We start from the raw sequence: 19,992 nt of genomic DNA, 5'->3' as shown, positions 1-19,992 counted from the left end.
TGAGGCCTGAGGAACTGTAAAGGTGTTAGACTTGCTTTCCTGCTGGGAGACAAAAGGTGGACTGGAAATACGTTCTGTTTGCTGGAAGGGGACTTTATTTTAGAATATTGCAACATAAAACTCAGGGAAAAAAGAGTGGCGGCTGCCATTTTCCAGAGGAAGAACTCAAGTCCTGTTGTGGAAAAGGAAACTCTTCCTCCCGCCGTGAGCGTCCTGCCATATCACAGGACCTCTGCTGAGGATGGAGCTTTGCACACCCGCAGATTACTCCCAGTGCTTATAGAGCGCCCCTGTGCCAAATATCTTCTTATCTTTGGTTTATAATAGAATCAGAACCCTGAATCAGGACAACTCACACAGTTTTGCTGAACCACATATAAAACCAGAAAGGAAGGGCCAGCCAGATCAAAGGTCTAAGTTTTCACTCTATATCATTTACCCTTCAACTCTAACCCCAAAATTGCCAAGCTTCCAAAAACCAGCATGAACCAGAATATAAAAGTGTTCTGTGAAATTTAAATTGAAAGAAAAAAGTTAGGGTTTTGTTGTGTTTTGTTTTCTAATCTTCGCTGAGCCTTCCTGGAAAGATTATGGGAACCATGGAGGAAAATGGACCAGCAGGTCATATCCCATTACTTCAGGTGAAGATGTAATGAAGGCAGTGCTTATTCCTCTAAAGTTTCAGAAGTTAGTCAAGCCCAGGAAAAAAGGAAAAGTTAAAAAAAAAAAAAAGAAAGAAAGAAAGAAAGGCGAAGTCCAAGACAGAACCCACTGTAAAAGTATTGATTTTCACCAGGATCCTAGAAATACATCAGAGACAGTAAAAACAGTTTCAAGTCAGGGATCGGAGCAAAATTTATATGCTTAGGCTAGAAGTCAGCAAACCTTTCCTGTAAAGGGCCAGCTTTAATAAGTATGTGAGTTTTTGTAGGCTATACAATCTGTTGCCACTATTCAACTAGGTCTTAGGATGTGGAAGAAGCCACACCCAATGCAGGAATGAATGGGCATAGCTGTATTGCAATAAAACTTGACATATGGACATCAAGCTTGGTTTCATATTATTTTTATGTCACAAAATACTATCCTTTTGATTTTTCAACCATTTAAAATACAAAAATTATTACATTTATCAATAAATGTGATAAATTAGGGATATGTTTTATATAAATGTAAATGCAGATGGTGATTGCAGCCATGAAATTAAAAGATGCTTACTCCTTGGAAGGAAAGTTATGACCAACCTAGACAGAATATTAAAAAGCAGAGACATTACTTTGCCAACAAAGGTCCGTCTGGTCAAGGTTATGGTTTTTCCAGTTGTCATGTATGGATTTGAGAGTTGGACTATAAAGAAAGCTGAGTGCCAAAGAATTGATGCTTTTGAACCGTGGTGTTGGAGAAGACTCTTGAGAGTCCCTTGGACTGCAAGGAGATCCAACCAGTCCATCCTAAAGGAGGTCAGTCCTGGGTGTTCATTGGAAGGACTGATGTTGAAGCTGAAACTCCAATACTTTGGCCACCTGATGCGAAGAGCTGACTCATTGGAAAAGACCCTGGTGCTGAGAGGGATTGGGGACAGGAGGAGAAGGGGACAGCAGAGGATGAGATGGCTGGATGGCATCACCGACTTGATGGACATGGGTTTGGGTGGACTCCGGGAGTTGGTGATGGACAGGGAGGCCTGGTGTGCTGCGGTTCATAGGGTCACAAAGAGTCGGACACAACTGAGCAACTGAACTGAACTGAACTGAAATGTGAGCCTGGGCTTCCCTGGTGGCTCAGTGGTAAAGAATTCAGCTGACAATGCAGGAGACACGAGTTCAATCCCTGGGTTGGGAAGATCCCCTGGAGAAGAAAATGGCAACCCACTCCAGTAGTCTTGCCTGGGAAATCCCAAGGACAGAGGAGCCTGGTGGGCTGCAGTCCATGGGTCACAAAGAGTCGGGACAGAACAACTAAACAACAACAGTAACACAACCAGTGTAAGTATATATTTTACATTAAAAAAAAAATATATATATATATATAGTGGATTGGACTCTGCCTCCAGGCTGTAAACAGCCTAGCCCATAGTTTAGACAAATGCAAAACAGCCCAGGGCAACAGCCATTGTAGTAAAGGTCTAGAAACGCCTCTCCTGGGAATCAATCAGAAGCGATGCCTTAGGGCTCACATTCAGTCCTACGCTGGTATGTGTGGCAGAGAAGCAGGCTTCAAAAGGCAGTTGGGAGTAAGGAAGCTTTGAATATGCTGACGAGGAAAGAAGGGCATCTCAAATAATTGTCTGGGCATGGCACTTTGGCAAATTTCTAAATTTTACAAAAGCTGTTCTCTGAGACAGGAAGCACTGTGCATTGAGGAATTTCCCCCAATATACAGTAAACACAGGGCCTGATGCCATAGTTATTCCATAATTGATCTCTGAAGGAAGATTCTCCTGAGTTTCTATTTGGTCATCGTGGTCTCCAAGCAATTGGCACAGACTGACTGATACGTGTAAGGCTGAGATTCCGGAGACTTTCTCTTTGCATGCATATGTTTCCACTGTTTCTCTCCTTCCTTCAAATACCCTTGAAAGTCTGGTCAGAAACACACCAAAGTAAGGGTTCTGGGAAGATCACCTTGCTTGTAATAATTACTCAAGAGGCAAGGGATGTGACTATTTTTAAAATTTTTTGCTCGATAATTGTATTTATATGTAACCTATTCAGGTTTTAGACTCCTTAAAAAGTGGGGCTTTTGAATGACTGTAGATTGGGTTAATTCAATCTCTATATTCCTGAGAAAGTTTATCAATCAGGATGACACTATCAGTCAAGATTCTTCATCTACACTACATGTCTATTGCAAGTCAACAAGGGAATTCTACTAATCACAGTAAATCTGGGACCCCATCCACTGGATGTTCCATCTCAAGCCAAGACTTCCACAAGTGCTGGGGCAGAAGAACTAAGCAAAGTGCTCACTGGCTCATAAATTTTCCACCAGGAAGTAACACATTGTTTCAACTCACATTCCATTGGTCAATGTGAGCCTAATTTCAAAGATAGCAGCAAAGTGAAATCCTATCATGTGTGATGAAAGTTTAAAGGAGAAAATCTTGAGTTCACCATGCTGATGTTTCTCACAGAAAATGGTATTATTCCAAAAGAAGAAGCCAGAGCTGCCAATGGCAAAGTTTCTATCCAGAGTCTGAATGTAACTCTTCTGAGATTAAGCAGAGTAAATTGGTAAGAGCTAGAACTTCTTTGCACTTAAATTTATATAAAGGAAAGAATTTAGTTCTTGGACTTTCAATGTGGGGCTGTTTTTATATTTCTTATATTACATTACTTGAAGGATTCTATGTTGTCATCTGGGCTCACTGCCTGATTTCATAGATACTCTATCAACTAGCAGCTGAGCATAAACTGAAATGAGAAATAGAATAGGGACTTATTTTCAGCAAAGAACGCAGACCAACCTTGCTGATAGTTTAATTCATGCTCCTCCTCTGTACCATTCTAGAGCCTTCTGGTAACAAAAGATACAGCTCCCACCTGTGGTCACAGGAGGATATTCAGAGGAGTTGGGGTTGGTATGAAGAGTGTGGTTTCAAGAAATAAGAAGGAGAAATTGACCATCTCCTCTACCAAGGGAAATCATCACCCTGGGCATGGAAACTTTGAGAATTAATAAAGAAGAAAAAGCTACAGACTCTCAGGGAAGGGCATTAGGCCCTTGGATGAGCAGTCCTAAGCCAAGGCTTAGAGAAACAATTTTGGGATACCTGGTTGTTGCCATGGATCCAGACTGCAATCCCCAGTTACTCATAATAAAGCTGATTTTTTTTAAATTTATTCATTTATTTTAATTGGAGGCTAATTACTTTACAATATTGTGGGGGTTTTGCCATACATCAACATGAACCAGCACATGTCCCCCCATCCTGAACCCCTCTCCCATCTCCCTCCACACCCTATCCCTCTGGGTTGTTCCAGAGCACCGGCTTTCACTGCCCTGCTTCATGCATCAAACTTGTACTGGTCATCTCTTTTACATGTGGCAATATACATGCTTCAATACTGCTCTCTCAAATCATCCCACGCTCGCCTTCTCCCACAGAGTCCAAAAGTCTGTTCTTTACATCTGTGTCTCTTTTGCTGTCTTGCATATAGGGTTGTTGTTTTAAAACTCTCCATCTAACTACTGCATCTACTTCTCAAATAGTTTGAAAGTTGGAAGAGGAAAAGGTGTGACTAAAACCAGAACAGACACACTTAGAAAAGCTTCAAGCAGAACACATCTTTAAAATATAACCTTAGAGCCTGAAAATATAAAACGAATAAAATTGGAATCACTTTAGAGAAAGAAGAAAAAGGGAAGTTAGAAGTCCATCCATTCAGCATGCCCTTCACCTCCTGTGGAGCCTCTGCGTGCTCTTAAGAGGACAGCTTGAAAGTCACTGCCTTAAACAACTAGGATCACCAGTCATTTGATGCACATGGTGAACTGGCCAGAAATGGCAGCCCACTCCAGTGTTCTTGCCTGGGAAATCCTGCGGACAGAGGAGCCTGGCAGGCTATAGGGCATGGGGTCACCAGAGTCGGGCATGACAACAACGAAACAACAATACATTGAACAAGGACCTATGAGCTGTCCTGGCTCAAAACCCTGAGCACAGCTGATCAGACGATTTGTCCATGGAATCCAAGAAGACCACACACACAAAAATAAGGCTGTGAAACCTAGGTGACCCTGAAACAGTACTGAGAAGCGTCATGAACTTGAAAAGAACCACAAAGCATAAGGAAAATGAAGAGGCAAAAGCTGTTAAGAGGGAAAACCTAATCCAACAGTTAAGTCAAAAAGAAGCAAAACATGCAGAATGTGAGTCCCATTAGGGACTTCCCTGGGGTTCAGTGGTTAGACTTCACCCTTCCACTGCAAGGGGCTTGAATTCCATCTCTGGTTGGAGAACTAAGATCCCACATGCCTCTGGGCGCAGTCAAAAGAAAGTGAGTTCCATTAGTAGTGAAGCACTTAAGCAGAAATCTACCAATGGTTGCAGCTGAGGTCCCTTCACAGGGCATTTGGTGATTCCTTCCTCCCCTGCACACAGTCAGCACTCAAGAAATAGATACATTAAGAACTGAAAACAAAGACTGTTGGGTCTTGTCCCATTCTCCAGTCCCTACTCTTGAAACGTTGATGTTTCCTTTCCCCAGGTTCCCACATCCTCCTCAGAAGATGCTCCTAATTGCTTGGCAGCTTGAGTGAGAAGTTGCTCACACCCAAGCAGAACGTGCCTGAAGCAGGGACACACCACATGACAGTACTTTCAGAAAATTGAGGTACAGAGGACAGAACCTCTGGGAATATACTGAGAGAACTGGAGCTCAGGAGAGAGGCCGCGGCAAACGCTGGTCTGAAGGTCATGCCCATAAAGGCTCTACAACGCAGATCACACAGAGAAAAGGAATAAGCGTGTCCTGAGGAAACCCTTCACGTAAGGGAGGAGAAGAGACAGAGGAAGTAAAGGAGACAGAAGTCATATTTTTGGAAGGCCACAGCCTGCTTTGCATCTGGGTCAGCTATACTCCTTCGCACTGACCATTCCAACAGGGCTGCTTTTATCTTACACAAAACGCTGTGGTAGGAAACCTCTTTCCCTGGCTTCGTGTTTTCATGGAGAGGGACTATTGCAGGAGAAACTATCCTGGCTTCTGGCCCACCCCCTTACTCACGCCTCCCCAGGAGAGGAGAAATGACTTACCTAATTGGTAAACAGGAAATAGAAGCAGGCCTAGTGAGCAGACTGAGCAAATGCAGCTGGGAATGGCAGAGGGGTAAGCCCACTAGGCTCTCAGCTGTGTTCTCCAGCCTCAGCTCTGCAGGAAGCAATCGAAGAGGCTCTTCTGAACCCATGTGCCAGTCTCTCAACTGGTTCTAAAATCCGGGCAGGACAAAGAAAGGTGATTTAACTTTCACTCTATTGTAGATTCGTTACTCAGAAGCAGACTTTGAGACAGAGGTCAACATGCAGGAAGGTGGCTCGGGAATGAGGAAGAGAAGCGGGGAAAATAGGAGATGAAGTTAGGCTGTGATGTCTCTCGGGGCTGCCAGATTTAGCAAATGAACGTGCAGGGTGCACAGTTAAACTCAAATTTCAGAGAAATAGCAAAAAGAATTTTAGCAGCAATATGATCCATGCAATACCTGGGACACGCTGATTTTTAAAAATTATTTATTGTTTATCTAAAATTCAGATTTACCTAGACGTGCTGTATTTATTTTATCTGGCAACCCTACAGCCTCAACCAGCTGACAGGGAGCCCTGGGGCTGGGAGAGGCCTTCCAGTCTGTCCTGAGTAGGACAAGGGTGCTGGGATATTACAGCTGCACTCAGGCTAGTCAGCCGACACAGAGGCTCCTGAGGACAGGGTGGAAGCTTGAGCAAAGTGGTTCTCTTCAGTCACAAGCAATTCCTGGAAAACGACTGGCAGCTGGAGAACGTCAGCCAACTACAATCCCAACAGCTCGGGGTGGTGGGAGGATGCCCTTCAGTCCTGGAGGGGGTAGTCTAGGTGATGCAATACAGCTTCCACATCCTACATTTCCTCCCCACAAAAACCCTCTAACAATGCAACATTATTTATTTAGTCCCTTCTGTGTTTTCCAAAATGTGCTCAGTACCATAGACACGTATCTCATTGAAAACTGTCACCTGATGAAAAGAGAGAAGCCAATCTAAATGTTTGATGAATGAGCTCTCAATTTTTTTATATTGAGATTCTCCTGCTTTTTTCCTTGGTCTTTCCAAATGGGTGGAGCCTGTCACAGTTTTCCTTTCAAAAATTTTTTTGAAGACACATTTAATTCTATTCCCATCTCAGATGGTAAAGAATCTGCCTGCAATGCAAAAGACCCAGTTCTATCACTGGATCGGAAGACCCCCTGGAGAAGGGAATGGCTACACACTCCAGTATTCTTGCCTGGTGAATTCCATGGACGGAGGAGCCTGGTGGGCTACAGTCCATGGGGTCTCAAAGAGTCGGACACAACTGAGTGACTAACATACTCAAAAATTTACAATAAGATAAGGAGAAAAGATACTTCCTTAATTTGAAAGGTAGTTTCTACCAAAAAACTTAAACATCTTGTTCTTCTTTTTTTTCAACTCTTTTAACTCTTTATTATAAAAGTTTTCAAGCATATACAAATATAGGGAAAACATTAATGAACTCCATGTATCTATCACTCATCTTCAACAATTACTAACATTTTGCTAATTTTCAAATGTCATTCTGAAAGAATATTAGACCACATCTTTGTAAAAGTCAGGAACTATATATAATGATGCCTATGGTCAATAATTTTGTACTGGAGTTAATAGTCAACACAAAAAGGGCAAAAAAAATAAATATGAATATTGGCATGGTAGACAGATACCAGGAAAATTGAAGGCAGTCACATAATATTCATATGGACTAATTAAATATTTCTAGAAACACAGAAACAAGATTAACATATAAAAATCTACAGCTTTTCTATAATATGAATTTGAAAATGTAATAGAGAAGAAAGCCAAATTCAGTTTCAATGAATCTCTGAATTAATTAGGAAAAACTCAAATTATGAAATTTATTGAAGATAACCATATAATTTTAACGAAAGCCATAAAAGATATTCCTAGATTAAAAGGTTTAATATCACCCAGATATTAATGCTCCCCAAGTTAAATTTAAAATGTGATGTAATTTTAGGGTATTTTATAGAACTGGGCTTCCCCGGTGGCTCAGAGGTAAAGAATCTGCCTGTTAATGCCAGAGCCACAGGAGACACAGGTTCGATCCCTGGGTCAGGAAGATACCCTGGAAGAGGAAATGGTAACCCACTCCAGTAATCTTGCGTGATAATACATGGACAGAGGAGCCTGGGGTTGCAAAGAGTCAGACATGATTGAGCACACATTTTATAGAATTGGCATGCTAGTTTTAAAATTTATGAGATGAGCCAAAAAATTCAAGGGTTTTTTTTTTTTTAGAACAAAAAACAGGACTAACTTCAGCAGGTATCGCATGTATATTATAAAGTCACAGTAATTGAAATAATGTGGTACTGTGAAAAACAGTCAATGATCTTAGTATGTGATAAGTGAGTCATTTAAAAATCAGAAAGATACTGGCATATTATTTAAAAACTGGTGTTAGGACACAGAGCCTTTCTCACACCATACATAAAAAACATAAATTCCACATGTATTTGAGATGTACATTTTTTAAAGGCTAAAAGAAAATATGGGAAAATATATTTATACCTTGGGGAGAGAAAGCAATCTCTTTTTTTGGCCACAAGGTTTGTGGGACCTTAGTTCCCCAACCAGGAATTGAAACCTGGCCAGAGTCTGAACTACTGGATTACCAGGGAATTACCCAAGAGAAAGCTATCTTGACAAAACATAAAACTCAACATACATTATGTGTATGGCAGAAGACATATAAACAAAGTTGAAAAGCAAGTGAATTATGACAAAATATATTTGCAACTGATACAATAAAATTTTATACTTTATTTTACTTTAAATACATATGTATCTCAGTTTATCTGAGTTATCTAAATACAGACAAATATTTTAAATATATATATATATTCATACAAAGAATCTATCGATCACTAAAAATACAACCCAAGAGTTGATGTCTATCCCTATGGAGTTTTTCCTATAGACTCGCAAGCTCACATTGTTGGAGATGCCTCATGGAGTTAACTGGGTGGTTTTGCTTCATTCACAGAATGATTTGTTAGATCTCTGGAAAGAACTATAAGAATCACTAAAAGTATGAGAGACCTAGTAATTCATTTTTCTACCTTAGGTATTAACATATCCCGCAGTCTGTATTATTCTTGGGTGTAATAGCTTTGAAGTGTATATGATTTGAACTCATTAGGTTTAGAGAGTGTCTGAAATTGAAAACCTAGGCAAATCCATCTACACTGACCCTACAAGTCACCCTACAGTAAATTACTTGAAGAATTAGGTCCCAAAGATCCTAGGTAGGGAAATGTTTGATATTATCAGTGTGTGCATATTCAAGTGGAGATAAAAGAAGTCCAACTAAAAGAATTATGGGCTGACTGACAGGACAACTGTGGATTAAGCATAGATTCTTTTAAAAAGAGATATCTTCTTTTTTTTTTCATTTATTTTTATTAGTTGGAGTTTAATTACTTTACAATATTGTAGTGGTTTTGTCATACATTGATATGAAGCAGCCAATCACTTCCCAAGTTTCTTTTTTAATATTTATTTATTTAATTTTTGACTGCCTTGGATCTTAGTTGCAACCCGCGGGATCTCTGTTGTAGTGCTTGGGCTCCGCAGCTGTGGCATGCAGGTCTAGTTGCCCCACGGCATATGGGATCTTAGTTCTCTGACCTGGGACTGAACCTGTGTCCCCTGCATTCGAAGGCAGGTTCTTAACCACTGGACCACCAAGGAAGCCCCCCAAGTTTCTTTCTAAATTATCATCCCTTTTGAAGACACTAAAACTAAAAGTTAAAAATGATCAATTACAGATTATTTATTGGAGAATGATTACGTGGTGTTCAACATCTAAAGACCTTGGACCTACATACAAATATTTGTGAGCTATTACACCTATCTGTTTAATTTAAACTGATGAACGTATGTACGTGCATTATTTATTTATTATTCTTTGAGGCTCACAGACAGTCTTCCATTAATTGCACCTTCATAAATGGTAAAGGTCTTTTCCAATTTCACACCATTCAGGAATACGGAAATGACACTAAAACTTCATGCTACTCTTGGAACTCTGTACTCAATCCTAGGATTAGTACCTGGCATCATTTAGAGATTGAAATAAAGTAAAACTTTGGGGATGGGAAAAGGGCTGTCTTGAAGATAAACCCTGACTCAAGCTTTGGAGGAACTAAAGTGACTTTGATGGACAGTGGAAGCAATCACATGTAAAATTCTTTAAATAATGTACTGACTTTAAATAATTTTGCCTAATGTTACAAATAAATTTTTAAAACCCTTACACTGTAAAAAAAAAAAAATCAACCATCTAATTAAAGATAACCCAATTGAAAACTAGGTAAAGAATATAAGCATACAACCTGCAGATGACAACATACAAATATTCAAAACCATATATGAACTATTGTTCATATGATTAAATTTAGTTAATAAAATAATGATATAAAGTTAATGAAAGTTAATAAATCAAGTTAATAAAATAGTGAGAAATCGAATTTTTAAACATTTATTTATTTAGCTGAGCCATGTCTTAATTGTGGCATATGGCAATTTTAGTTGCTGCATGCAAACTCTTAGTTGCAGTATGTGGGACTTAGTTCTCTGACCAGGTCCCCTGGATTGGGAGCACAGAATCTTAGCCACTAGACCACCAGGAAAGTCCATGAGATATCAATATTTTTTTAATTTATGATGTATCAATTTTTGACCATCATTCTAAGTCAGAAACTGTAAAAGGTCTGTGATTTTACCCTACTTGGAAGCTGACAAGTTAGCTTACCACAGTGTTATATACATTCTGACAAAAGAATGTAAGCCCCTCCCAACACACACACACACACACAAAAGATGCTCTGATCAGCAAATATATGTATAAAATCTGTTTGGTGCTTATGTTCCTAATTTTAAGTAACTGGCATTCAGGTATATGTATTTGCCTATTAGAAGTTTGGTTAGTGTGGGTCAATTAGCACATACATGATCACCTCTGAATGTTGATTAACTGATACAGTGATATTCTTGGACCTGTAAGTCTAGGGAACAGAGTCAGTACCCATATTGATTAGACCAAAGTATTGTAAACCTGCTGGACAATCAACCTCTCCCAAAGACATCTATCTCTCCAACCCTTTGCAGGCAGCCCTTCATCAAATCAAAACTTTTCAGCTGTTGCTCTTTTGAGATTGCTTCCAACCTCTCTTGTTATCATAGTCATTTACAGTTTGTTGCATGCAAGCATACTAAGTCACTTCAGTTCAGTTCAGTTCAGTTGCTCAGTTGTGTCCAACTCTTTGCGACCCCATGAACTGCAGCACACCAGGCCTCCCCATCCACCACCAACTCCCAGAGTCTACCCAAACTCACGTCCAATGAGTCCGTGATGCCATCTAACCATCTCATCCTCTGTCATCCTCTTCTCCTCCTGCCTTCAATCTTTCCCAACATTAGGGTCTTTTCAAATGAGTCACCTCTCTGCATCATGTGGCCAAAATATTGGAGTTTCAGCTTCAACATCAGTCCTTCCAATGAACACCCAGGACTAATATCCTTCAGGATGGACTGGTTGGATCTCCTTGCAGTCCAAGGGACTCTCAAGAGTCTTCTCCAACACCACAGTTCAAAAGCATCAATTCTTAGGAGCTCCAGCTTTCTTTATAGTCCAACTCTCACATCCATAAATGACCACTGGAAAAACCATAGCCTTGACTAGATGGACCTTTGTTGGCAAAATAATGTCTCTGCTTTTTAATATTCTGTCTAGGTTGGTCATAACTTTCCTTCCAAGGAGTAAGCATCTTTTAATTTCATGGGTGCAATCACCATCTGCAGTGATTTTGGAGCCCAGAAAAATAAAGTCAGCCACTGTTTCCACTGTTTCCCCATCTATTTGCCATAAAGTGATGGGACTGGATGCCATGATCTTAGTTTTCTGAATGTTGAGCCTTAAGACAACTTTTTCACTCTCCTCTTTCACTTTTATCAAGAGGCTCTTTAGTTCTTCTTCACTTTCTGCCATAAGGGTGGTGTCATCTGCATATCTGACATTACTAATATTTCTCCTGGCAATCTTGATTCTAGCTTGTGCTTCCTCCAGCACAGCGTTTCTCATGATGTACTCTGCATATAAGTTAAATAAACAGGGTGACAATATACAGCCTTGACACTTCAGTCATGTCCAATTCTTTCTGACCCAATGGACTGTGTGGTCTGTCAGGCTCCTCTGTCCATGGGATTCTCCAGGCAAGAATACTGGAGTGGGTTGCCATTTCCTCCTCCAGGTCCAGTTTCTTAGTGCCTGTTAAAAAAAAATTTATCATCCAAAAAAAAAAAAAAAATCCAAATTTCAACACACCACTCCAAATACAATCTGAACAGCACAGATAACATCTCTACCGGACGCTATTTTTGTCTGAATGTGCCCTAAATACTAACAGGCTTTTTCACTGGTTGCTACACCTGTAGAATCTTCTCAAGCTTGTATTTAACCCCAGCTCCCAAGTCCATGGGAAAGGAAGACAGTGAAAGTAATAGATGAGAGCTTGTGCTGTGGAGTCAGACTTCCTAGGTTTGAATTCCAGCTCTGCCACGTGCCAACTAGGTAACACTGGGAAAGTTACTTCGTGTCTTTAATCTTAATTTTCTCACCTGTAAAATACGAGAAGATAAGGACATCCACCTCAAAGAGTTGTTTGTAAAGACTGAGTAAGTTACCTCAGGAGAAATATTTGGTACAATGCAGGCTATTTTCCATGCATCTCACATTGCACTGAATACATCTTGTTTAAGCCTCACAAGAATGCTATGATGGACTTATTATTGCATCCATTTTACATACGGAAAATCTGAGTTGCATCAAGCTCAAGTAGCTTGCCTGAGGTCAAATAACTGCTAAATGGCAGAGCCAGGGTTGCAATAAGATCTTTCTGACTTCAAAGACCAAGTTATTTCTCTTGCACCATTTAAAGGCATTCTCCCCCTTCCTGTATTACTACATTTTTTAAGCCTTTAGAGAGCATAATAAAGGGGTTAGGAGGGCAAGCTCTCTCAGAGCAGACTGCCTTGCTTGATGATCTGGGACAAGTTATTTAACTTCTTCATGCCTCAGTTTCCTCACCTCTAAAATAAGAGTTTTAGTATTTTATTACCTACCTTAGAGATTTCAGAGCCGACTAAATAAGATAGCATTAAACACAGTGCCTGCCAACTGTCTAGGATATAACAGAAGGTGTGTTATTCACACTCCAGGTCACCTTGCTGATATTAACCAAGTCTGCTTAGGAAACCATTTTTTAGTATTTCCAGAGATCCACTTCAAATTTATAAAATTTCTCTGAACTTTCTCAAATATGCACTTTACTACATCTAAGATATATCAGGCTATGTCTAGAATTCTTTTACTCACTTTTATGAACCCAAGATGACAGGGTTGAAAGGAGAGAGACATAAAAGCTATCATAACTCAAAAAAATGCATAATAAGGCCCAGAAATAATAGACAGTTGGCTTCAGCTATGACTCATCAAGGGCTATTTGCATCAGTTCCTACTACATTACCACAACTCACTTCTCTTATTGCTCAGCCCTGTATATTTATCACCCGAAACTCACATTTGAGGGTACTGATTACAAAACGTTCTTTTGTACATAGCCCAGCTGCCAGGAGATCCCACCCCCACACTCAGCAAAAGTGGGTTCAGATAACTAAACTTTCAGTGTTTCAAGACTGAAGGAAAAGGAACTCATAAATCCCACATAAGTTCTGTCAGATATTTATTACTGGCTCCGCTTTACTGCTGAGGAAGATGGGCTTGTCATGGCCATTATTTGTATTTTATCCAAATCACAGCATTGATTAGGGGTGGAGATAAGAGCTGACCCAAATCTTCCATAATGCCACTCCAGGTGGAAGGAGAAGCCTGTGGGTTGCAAAGAGCAATGCTTCCCGAACTGGTCCTCCATCCATGTGGCCCCTGAATCACTTTTGCAACATCTTTCTACCTCCTATGGGATTATTTGCTTAATTTTTTTTAATCGATGCACTTTTTTGCTACCTAAGTTAATTAGGGAATTTCAGTCTAAATAACAATTACTGTGAAATAACAAGTTCTATACACCATGTATATTTTATATAATAAATTTTTAAGTGTATTCATTTCCTAGGGCTGCCATAACAAAATACTGTAAACTGGGTGGGTTAAAACAACAGAAATGTGTTCTCTTACTATTTAGGAGGCCAGAAGTTCAAAATAAAGGGGTCAACAGGGTTGCTTCCTCTTGGAGGAGAAATTCACACCCCTCTCCTGCGTTCACGCTCGGTCATGTACGACTTTGAAACCCCATGGACTGCAGCCCGCCAGGCTCCTCTGTCCATGGGATTGTCCAGGCAAGAACACTGGAGTGGGGTGCCATTTCCTCCTCCAGGGGGTCTTCCCGACCCAGGATTAAACTCACGTGTCCTGAGTTGCAGGCAGATTTGTTACCACTGAGCCCCGTGGGGAGCCCTTCACCCCCTCCTAGCATCCTGAGGTTGCACGGCTTGTCCACACATCAGTCCGATCTCTACCTACACATTTGCGTGAGCCTGTCCTCTCTCTAATGTCTCTGTCCAAATTTCCCTCTCCTTTCTCTTGTAAAGACACCAGTCATTGTATTCAAAGCCCACTAACATTATTTGGTTAGGTACAGGGGAAAGGAGTCCAAAATGGCGGTGGCTAAAAGACAAGGAAGGGAAAAGCCTGCGAAAATAGAACAGCGGGCGGTCAAAGGAAGGTCCGAGGGCCGAGTGAGGACTTCAGGTAGCGCAGCGCTCCAGACTAAGCCCAAGCTGCATAGGGCAGGCCCAGGGGGAATAAAAAAAACATTAAAAAAGGAGCCAAAGGGCTCGCCCGCTCAGTCTCCCCCCACGCGTGCACACGCTCTTCCTCTCTCTCTCTCCCCACCGCCCCCTATCTGCGCGCTGGCGCTCTCCTCCACTCCCTTCTCTTCTTCCAGGATGGATTCTCCTGCTATCTTCTAAATAAAATATGACCCAGCAATCCCACTTCTGGGCATACACACCGAGGAAACCAGATCTGAAAGAGACACGTGCACCCCAATGTTCATCGCAGCACTGTTTATAATAGCCAGGACATGGAAGCAACCCAGATGCCCATCAGCAGACGAATGGATGAGGAAGCTGTGGTACATATACACCATGGAATACTACTCAGCCATTAAAAAGAATTCATTTGAATCCGTTCTAATGAGATGGATGAAACTGGAGCCCATTATACACAGAGAAGTAAGCCAGAAACATAAAGACCATTACAGTATACGAACACATATATATGGAATTTAGAAAGATGGTAATGATAACCCTATATGCAAAACAGAAAAAGAGACTCAGTTGTATAGAACAGACTTGTGGACTCTGGGAGAAGGCGAGGGTGGGATGTTTCAAGAGAACAGCATTGAAGCATGTATATTATCTAGGGTGAAACAGATCACCAGCCCAGGTTGGGTGCATGAGACAAGTGCTCGGGCCTGGTGCACTGGGAAGACCCAGAGGGATCGGGTGGAGAGGGAGGTGGGAGGGGGGACCGGGATGGGGAATACATGTAAATCCATGGCTAATTCATTTCAATGTATGACAAAAACCACTGCAATGATGTAAAGTAATTAGCCTCCAACTAATAAAAATAAATGAAAAAAAATAAATAAATAAAATGAGGATAGACCAAATAAATAAATAAATAAATAAAATAGAGCTGTGACACTGATTTGTCTAAGAGCTATAACATGATCTGTCCAAGACCCGAGAGCTGTGACATGCTGAGGGGACTTTAATGTCCGTCACTCCAAATCTTTGTTGTGACGAGACAAAGAACCAAGGACCACACGCTTGCCTGACAATTTTATCTCAACATCCTTAATGAATTACATCCACAAAGACCCTGCAACCACTTAAGGTCACATTGTGTGGTTCTGGGTGAGGCTCTGGAATTTTGAGAGGGACACAATTCAAGCCACTACAAGCGAATAATGACCACAGGTTTTTTTGAAAGTTTATCCATATACCACCGAAAATCATCTTGCATTCTGACAGTGGTTTGCAAACCACACTAGGGAGACACTGATATATACATGGTATTTGGAGGTCCTTGGGCACCTCTCTACTTTTAAAAGCAGCAAGCTTTATAGTCTGGGTGGTTGCGCGTCCTTCACTCATTTAAACCAGTGTATGTTTTGGTAAATCAAGAAGTTTGTCCCCTAGAGACTTCCTTGGTGGTCTAGTGGTTAAGACTTCACACGTGGGGTGTGGGTTCGATCTCTGGCTGGGGAACTAAGATCCCACATGCCTTGCTCACAGCCAAGAAGAAAAAACAGGGAGTTGGTCCTCTAGATAGAGCTGATTCTCTGGTTTTGAGAACTCAGGAAATATTGTTAATAATAGATTGTTTCAAGTGCTATTTCAAGAAGGTAGATGAACACTAGCTTATTACATGGTTCATTATTTTCAGAAATCAGCAGCTATACATGTATAGGTCTCTGTGGGGTTGTATATGGGGACTTATTTCGTCTTCTCTCCAGAAAGATGACCAAAGAATCTTAAGGCAGATTTGCAATATAAAAGAAGCCATTAGGCAACCCTGAACATTGTGAAATTCTCTCCTGTGCAGAAAGGCAGGATGCCTGAGAGCATTATAATCAGGAACCCAGAGTAAGTCCAAATTTTCAGTCTGGAGAAGAAGGATGGAAAGAGGAATTTTACTCTCAGCAGCCTTTATGTGAACTTCCATGTGAATCACAGGTTGAATAAACTTTGGTTTTTCCATTTAAGATAATATTCAGAAGACCTGACACTTCTAAATGCACAGACTTCAGTTCTCCCTAAAAACTATGCATTGGACAAAGGAAATTAAAGATCTCAGGAAAGACATTTTTTCTAACTATTCTTCTTTTTAACTTAGATGCTTTTCTGTTCCCAAATATTAAAAACATAAGAGAGGAAACTGTCTTAAATTAAAAATTATGAGGTGGTAGAGATCAATTGTTGTATGGGCTTGAGGCAAAATATAATAAAAGATGCATAAGAGCAGATGCTGTGCTTGGAAATAAGTCAACAAGCACATTTCCATAACCACATATGGTGCAGAGCTTTCACAGACATACTACCTTAGTGTTTACACTGAGTTAAATAATTCAAGATGGTGTAACCAGCTTATAGAAATGTGATAACACTTTAAATAAATTGGATTGTTGCCATAACAAATAACCTAAACAAAAGAAACAAAAAACAACCCAAGACAAGAGGAGGTGGAGAAGGTCCCAAAGTGTTCGTTGGCAAAACCTCAAGATCATACTTTGTGGATCAACCCACAAACGCATCTTAAAGAGGCCTCCCAAACATACGTGTAGGAATGACTGCTGGTCTTCAGTGTTTGTCACTGTATGACTCAGTACCACCCAGCGCCACTGGCAAAAGAGAGCTTCGATAAGCCTCTCTGCAGAAACTTCCTCAAACCGTCCTCTCACCTCGTAAGAAAATGTGTCCCCTTACCTTTTAATCATGCCTAGGTCCTCATGCTGTGCATTGCCCAAAGGAACAGGAAGGTGCTGAAGGGCTGAGGATGAGCAACTCCAAATGAAACTATTGCCAGAAACACCCTTTTTTAACAAGGGACAGGCAGCATTCTGATATGTTTTTAGAGGGAAGGAACTGGGGGTGGGGGTGCAGAAGGGCCCACCGGAGGAAAGCTGGAGAATGAGAAGGAAATTGTGGCTGACTTCTACCCCTCTTCAGGAATTCAAAGCAGGTATCACTGTACTAAAAGCTGTATGGAAACACTCCAGGAAACACACCTGTTTAACCTGGTTTAACATAACCTTTCTCAGATCCCCTTGAGATTTGCCCCTTGATGGCAAATCCCCTTCCTCACGTAACAACTTTTAACAACCCAAGCCTTCAAAAGGTGTTTTAAGGAAAGTGCTAGCCTAAGTCAGCTCCAAGATGGCCCCTCTGATTCTCACCTCCTAGGAATTACACCCCAGTACAGCCCCCTCCCACATTTAATAGAGCTGACCAATTCACAGAAAATGATACTGCAGAAATGAGACAGTGTGACTTCCAAGGCTGGGCCATTAAAGACACTACGGCTTTCACCTTGCACTCTCTCGGACTACTCACCCTGGGAAAAGCCAGCCACCATGTCATAAGGCCACTCAAGCTGCCAGTGGGCAGAACCACGTGTAAATGGACTCAGCGCCATGGGACTGAGCTGTCGTGGAAGTGAATCCTGCAGCCTCCGTCAAGCTTCCAGATGACTTCAGCTCCAGCTGACATCAAATTTCAAACCATAGAGACTATGTGAGATCATAAATATTTATCATGGTTTTAAACCACTAGTTTAGAGGCAATTTATGCAGCAGTAGATAACTGGTACAGGGAATACTGGGCTTCCCAGACGGCTCAGTGGTAAAGAATTTACCTGCCAATGTAGGAGACACAGGAGACGTGGGTTCAATCTCTGAGTCAGAAAGATCCCCTGGAGGAGAAAATAGCAATCCACTTCAGTATTCTTGCCTGGGAAATCCTATGGACAGAGGAAGCTGGCGGGCTACAGTTCATGGCATCACAAAAGAGTCAGACATGACTTAATGACTATTTACCAAAGCACTGAGTATTAATCATTTTCATTTGTCATGTAGCCATCATGAAGCTATAGTGTGGAATATGCTTGTACACTACTCTACCTCTCTAGACACAGTTAGCTGGTTAAGGAATGGATTCAAACCTGAAGTCAAGCCAATCAGGATCATTCCGTAGGATTTCTGTAACTGCCACTGGGCAAACAGATTTATTCTCTGGTGGTGAGGCCAAGTGTATGGGACTAAGGAGTTTCCAGTGGCAATATTTCAAATTTCAAACTTTTATTTCTAAGGAAAAGAAGTTGACAACACAGAGAGAAGCAGGGTTGAGAGATTAAGGAAAAAATACCTCGTAGGATTCAAGTTCTTAATTCCAGAGACCCCTGATAGCACCTGCCCCTCACCCTTCTCAATGTGAGCCTTCCAGCAAGTTCCCCTTTTTGCATAAGTTAGTTTCAGCTGGGTTTCTAAACCTTGCCTCCAAAAGAATCTTGACTGCTACAGCCCGACACGACTTTATGCTTTCCCTAGCACACCACTGGTGACACGGCTGTAACTGCTCTTGCTCATCTAATTCCCCGTCCACAGAGAGCGCCTTCAGGCTCACAGCATCTGCCCTTCTCTGCAAGCTGCACTCAGCAGGGGAGGCCTCTGACCGCCATGTCTGATTTCGCCACCTTGGGCCCTACACCGTAGTCGATTCACTCAAGGTGGACCAATCAGATTCTCCTTCTAGGAGTTTGGAACTGAGACCCACAGACTCTGGACATGGAAACCCCTTCGAACCAACAACAGCACTCTCAGAGAAGACTGCAACTCTAGGCAGTCCTTACTGCCCCAAGCTGCCGTAGTCCCTGCTCCTCCTGTGAAATCTCTAAGAACCTCCAGAATTCTTCTAACAATCTTGCACCTGGGTCACTTCTGCTCCCCAGAGCCAAAAGAAACTTGACTAGTACATGCTCCCATTACTGAATTCTCCGTGCAATCAGGAATGCTCACAAGTTCATCATTACATCTCCAAGGCCTGCACAGCCCCTCGGGTGGAGTCAGAACTCAATAAATATTTCATGAATGACTGAAGCTCACTGCCCTCGTGGTATATACTCTTCCTCCCACCTAGATGGGAAAACCTCAATCCTCTTATTCTCTTGCCTTCCAGGTAATGAAGTCTTCTTCTGTCCTGGAATTAGTTCTCCCTGTGCTATCAGCTACAGGGACCAGTAAGTCCTTCGTAGGCAGCACATCACATCCTTGATGAAGGAAATATGTTAGAACTGGAAGTTCCAGACCTACTACCATCCAAGAATCTCGACCAGTGACTGCACACCCAGGGTCACAAGTCCCACCACCTGCTTTTACTGTGTACCTTGCCTATGCTGACCACATGCTTTCCATGGCCGCTGCTGGAGTTATCCCGCACGCCATGGTTACAGGCGGCTCTCACTTTCAGATGTCATTACTCTTCTGGTCCCTGTTCTCAGCACTGCTGCTGTGGCTGTTTTGCAGCCCCATGGACTGGAGCCTACCAGGCTCCTCTGTCCATGGAATTTTCCAGGCAAGAATACTGAAGTGGGCCATTTCCTTCTCCATCCCAACACT

The 19,992-nt window shown here is 41.6% G+C and overlaps 1 long non-coding RNA gene across 3 annotated transcripts in view; it reads right to left on the bottom strand.

Moving 5' to 3' along the window:
• LOC139030649 (uncharacterized) overlaps positions 1 to 19,992 on the bottom strand; it is a 101,822-nt gene that overhangs the window by 52,321 nt on the left and 29,509 nt on the right. Inside the window, exon 3 of one of the 3 annotated variants that reach the window (XR_011483062.1) lies at positions 6,375 to 12,412. The exons of the other annotated variants lie outside the window; for them this stretch is intronic. This is a non-coding gene — a long non-coding RNA (uncharacterized lncRNA). Of the gene's footprint in view, positions 1 to 6,374; positions 12,413 to 19,992 lie in introns of those variants that run through there. 3 annotated transcript variants of the gene reach the window in all.

The sequence above is a fragment of the Odocoileus virginianus genome, chromosome 23 (assembly GCF_023699985.2).
Source record: "Odocoileus virginianus isolate 20LAN1187 ecotype Illinois chromosome 23, Ovbor_1.2, whole genome shotgun sequence".
Lineage (NCBI taxonomy): Eukaryota > Metazoa > Chordata > Mammalia > Artiodactyla > Cervidae > Odocoileus > Odocoileus virginianus.
Note: the sequence above shows the minus strand (reverse complement) of the source record. Positions and strands in the feature narration are given on the sequence as shown.